Raw genomic sequence first — 5,194 nt, 5'->3', positions numbered from 1 at the left:
ACAATTCGCGACCAGAGAATATGATCATCTGCGTAATAGCGCCCTAAGAAATAGTCAACTTTTAAAGAGCAATTTTTGGATTTTTTTTTAATTTTTTTTCCATAATTTCTCAAAATATAAAAATCAGATCGAAAGAATAACTTGCCTTAACCTCGTAACATATTCTAAGACTTTAAGAAGCTTAAATTTCCCTAGGAATTTAGATTTTTCAACGATTGATGGACGAGTAATTTTAAGTCCTTGAGGTGGAGTCATTAAGCCCCCTCGCGAGACCATATTTTCACGGGATGGTTTTTACCGATATCCAGGCTGATATATATGCAATCGAAATGGCAGTAAATCCGGTAAGCTCGATCAACTTAGCTCCGTCTGAACTTGCCTTCGTTTTTGACTGTCAAACTACCAACAAAGCCGTAGGGTCGACAACGACTAACTCGATATACGTAAAGAAATGCCTAATATCCCTACAAGCTTTACGATACCACATAATCAATTTACATGGTCCCAGCACATAGTCGTGTCGCGGGTAATGAGAAAGCAGACCAGTGTGCAAAAACTCCAATGCGGTTGCTTTATTCAGAAGTTGAGAGAGTGACCAGGGAAGCCACCAACAGTAGTTGGATAATCTATTCACTCAAAACCAAACGTTAGGTTCGTCACAGGAGTATTAGCGGGAAACTGGACCATTGATCACATGGCCCGCCAGGCTCGGATCCTCGTGTAACGATTTCTGCATAAGTTGCAAAGATGAGGAGGAGATAGAATCCGTCCAGCTCTTTCTCTGCGAAGGCCCAGAATTCCGGAAAACGCACCTCAATTTTCTGTAGAAGCGTTTCTTTGAGAGCCTAGATAGCTTAGATAAAACTTCACTGAAAGGTCTGCTAGCGAATTGAAAGTTCAGTGTCAGGCCCAAAAATACATGCACCTGCTCTTTTCTCCATCCATGAACCGTTTACGTATCTAGGATTAGGTGGACGGAACCCTTTGGCCCAATGCTCGCATCCGGCATTTTCACTTGGAATTTTCTACCAAAGGAGATTTTCTTAGTCATGGAATCACAAATTTCGCTAATTTTCAAACCTCTTATCTTCTGAAGAATACTTGCAAGAAGCTGCTTTCTGAATAAGTCATCGTTAGGTTATCAATAGGTCTGACTACCGCCATGTAAGCCCAGTGTATTAACTGCGGTCGTAGCATCCAGTCTTTCCCAATCGTAGTTTTACAGGTGTAGAGCCCACTAATCGCCCTTCCTCTCTGCTCCTCGGTATTCCTTTTCAGGAGCCAATAACCGTAACATCTTTGCCACATTTGGCAATTTAATATTTGTGCTATTGAGTGACGAAGTTCGCAATTTGTCTAACTAATACCGCTTGGTGAAAAGAAAAAGTTCGGTTTCGAAGAGCCTAACCCCTAGATCGTTTCTTTCTGCCGCCCTGCCAGATTACAAATGGCGGTTATTAGAATTTCGCTGAATGTCGAAATGAATTTTTCAAAAATCAGAATGACTAAGTCATCTGCATACGCAACGACCTTAGTGGCTTTCGATGTGCACGAGGTTCCACAGCAGAAGAGATGGAATCCCTCCTTGAGCGATACCGCGTGTGGCTGTTTTCCTTATTTCAGCAGTTCCCAAGGAGCCATTGATGCGTCGGGTACTCAACATATTTTCAACAACTGACTGCGATTCTATTTGAAACAAATAGGTGTGATCACAGAGCCGGAATGCCGGTTCTGCCTTGAATACGATGAAACTTCAGAACACATTCTCTGTTATTGTCTGTGTAAAGAATTCGCCTACCAAAACCCTTTTATTAGGGAAGCTGAAGGTACTGGGTTGAAAGCAAAGTGGCCAACTAAGTGCTTTTCGCACTAAATTTAGTGCTTTTCTTAATTCAAAATGCAAAAATTTTTGAGTTTGGTGCTTGGTACATTTTTGGTGCTCTTTTTTGTTTTCAGACACCAAAACTGTAAATCTGAAACAAAAATGGAAGTTAAATTTAGAGCAATTAGAAGTTTCGTAAGGAACTTTACAAAAATGGACATAATGTTTTCAAAAAAATATGTGGCAACACTTTCAATCATGCAAAAAAGTCCATATTGCTGGGACCAGGAATCGATCTTTAGACCTTTAATTTGGGCTGAATTTGTTATATTTTTTACGATTGTTGATTTTTTTACGAATATTAAAAAAATCACCAGCATCTCCTAACAGTAAAATGAATAACGCACCTTCGACCGCCGAGCAAGAAACATTAATTTTTATTAATTTGAATCGGTCTTTGTTCGAAAAAAGGCGATTTCCTTAGGTTTTAGTGCTGTTTCAAATTCAAAACTTTGCAACACTGGTTGAAAGTCTCTTTGGAGATACAAAATATAGTCCAGGTAGCGGTTTCTTTTGTTCTGATATACACAAGCTCCAACTAACTAACTTAAATTGGTGGACGCAAATTTTTTTCCGCTATGTTTTTTGTTTTCCTGCAAATCGGAAACAATAAATTTGTTTGCTTAAGACGAAATCATTTAACCTTACGTTTATATTTACAGGTCTATTCTGCGCTGGTAATAAAAAGTTTGTAACCGGTTAATAAAGTTCCTGTAAATTTTTAAACCCTTTTCGCATTCTGTGTACTCTTGCAACCGGTAAATTTTGTTACCATCTCATAAGCTGGTAACAAAGTATTGCCCCGTGAAATATGCAATGCCAGAATTTGCACAATTCTTCATAGCTGAATCGCTGAATATTTTAACTGCATTACCAACGTTCCTAGAATCGCGGTGACAAGAACTGGTAACATTTTTTGGTAATAAAATTTCCCGGTTACAAAATCTTCGGTAACGCGCGGAATATACCTGTGAGTTGCAAAGTCCAAGGCCTCTTTTATTCACCTCGGTGATGAGTGGAGTTTTCATCGACATACGGCTGTGTAGCCTAAAAGTCCTTAGCACACTTTGCTTTGTCAAGGGGTGAACTGAATCACTGTCTTTCGTATCCAAGCTCCAAGATATTTTTAAAGCGGTTTTTGTTTCAAAGTTTAGAAATGCTCCTAAATGCACTAAGAACATTTCTACACCATTAATATCCCAGTGGGAGGAAGATTAGGAACACCACTGGGAATATAAAACATCAAAAAGTTATAACTTTGTGGATAATATGACTACCTCTATGCTATAATCGATATCAGTCGCATAATTAGGTAAATATTGTGTCAGCAATATTAAGATCTTTCAAAATAGGCCTATAGGGGGTAGAGCCAAGTAGATTCAAATTTTAATGGACTGCATTTGAACAAGAATTGAAATAAAGCTCCGTAATCAAGCCCTTTCCCGCCGAAAAAGTAGACGGTAAGTGCGAGGAACGGTACCTCACAAACGGTTTACTTAGTTCTGTTAAAATCGCTGGGTTTGGGCTTTCGATGCTTCCTCTTCGTAAAAAATTACGTATATGTATATGTAAATATGTATGTATTTATATGAGTAACGCAAAAACAAATAGTGGTAAACATAATTGGAAATCTGCAACTCAGTTTACCATATCATGCTTTCAAAGCGCTCGTACATGCATACCTACAAATACATAGTATGTACTTCAATCCCTGACACACATGCGCTCACACACGCGTATTTACACCAAAAACGCAAAATCATTGCGCCGTTCATGTTATGTATTTAAGTTTGTTAAAAACAGCCCTAACCACACCTAATGTGGGTGGCAGTGCATGTACACACGTAATATGTAGATACGTAGGTACTTGTGACTAGCGGAAAATCGAATGAGCTGGAAGTTGTTTTGGGAGCTAAAGCATCCCTAACCAAGGATAAGCGGGTATAGGAAACTTTAACACAGTTGTTGCGCTTCTTTGTGCAATGTCTGTTGTTATTGTTATGCAGTGCATGTGTATGTATGTATGTATGTGTGTGTGTGTGTATGAACATAACTAATGTGAGGCAGGTGTGGTCGCATCAAAGTTCATTTCACAAAGCACACGCACACACACACACGCACATAAACATTGTTTGGGCTCTGGTTGCAAGAATGCATGCTGAGGATGTCCTTGTAACGATAAAATGGGGTAAATAGCAAAATGCCTGCCAGTACAGAAAAAGGAGTGGAGCAGAGGAAACCAGAGCACAGAAAAGAGGAAACGCTATGGGAAGGTGGTGGCGGAAAAATCAGAGACTGAAAATAAAAGTTATTTTAAAATTTTTGATATCAAAAAGGCATAGTGATAAAATTATGCTATAGCTTTTTCAAAGGTACCATTAGACTCGTCTCTCATTGTAGATTCTGATTCCTCCATGACTTTTAAAAATATGATTTTTATCATTTTGAGCAAATAATACCGATTATTTCTGCTTTTTATTTTTTTAAGGCAAAAATAAAAGTTAAAATTTGCCTTTTATCTTTTTGAGCAGAAAATAATCGGTAATTCTTGACTTTTATTTTTTCAGGCAGAAATAAAAGTCAAAGTTAAAAATCAAGTATTCCAGAGTGGTGTATATTCGAATGTGATAGTTTTGAAGCTCCTACATGGATTTTAATAACCCCTAACACCCAAATACCAGAGTTAGTTCCAATCTATATGTATACATATACATATGTACATACATACAATACATGAAGGCATTTTTTGTTAACGACATCAGATCTGCACCGATTACTCGATTTGCAAAACTGAGGTGCCAAATTAAAGGGCTTAGCCTCTAGATATACCACAAGGTAGGACTCCTTTGTATAGGGTTGCCACCTTTTTTAAATTATAAAATCTGCACCGTTCGTTGTATTAAAACAAAAGAGATGACAAATGAAAGGGCTGGGCCTGTTGATGTGCAAGAAGGTCTCTTTTTTTTGAGCAGGGTTGCCACCTGCTTCTAAAATAAAAGACTTACACCGTTCGTTGTATTAAAACAGAAGAGGTGCCAAATGAAAGGGCTGGGCCTGTAGATGTGCAAGAAGGTTTCAGTTTTTTGAATAGAGTTGCCACCTGCTTCTAAAATCATAAGACTTACACCGTTCGTTGTATTAAAACAAAAGAGGTACCAAATGAAAGGTCTGGGCCTGTATATGTGCAGCAAGGGCCAGTTTTTTGAATAGGATTGCCACCTGCTTCTAAAATTAAAGAATTACACCGTTCGTTGTATTAAAAGAAAAGAGGTACCAAATGAAAGGGCTGGGCCTGTAGATGTGCAAGAAGGT

The sequence above is a fragment of the Rhagoletis pomonella genome, unplaced genomic scaffold (assembly GCF_013731165.1).
Source record: "Rhagoletis pomonella isolate Grant_MI unplaced genomic scaffold, Rhpom_1.0 Rhpom_scaffold_00010, whole genome shotgun sequence".
Taxonomy (NCBI): Eukaryota; Metazoa; Arthropoda; class Insecta; order Diptera; family Tephritidae; genus Rhagoletis; species Rhagoletis pomonella.
The sequence above is the reverse complement of the archived record's forward strand: the minus strand, read 5'-3'. Positions refer to the sequence as shown.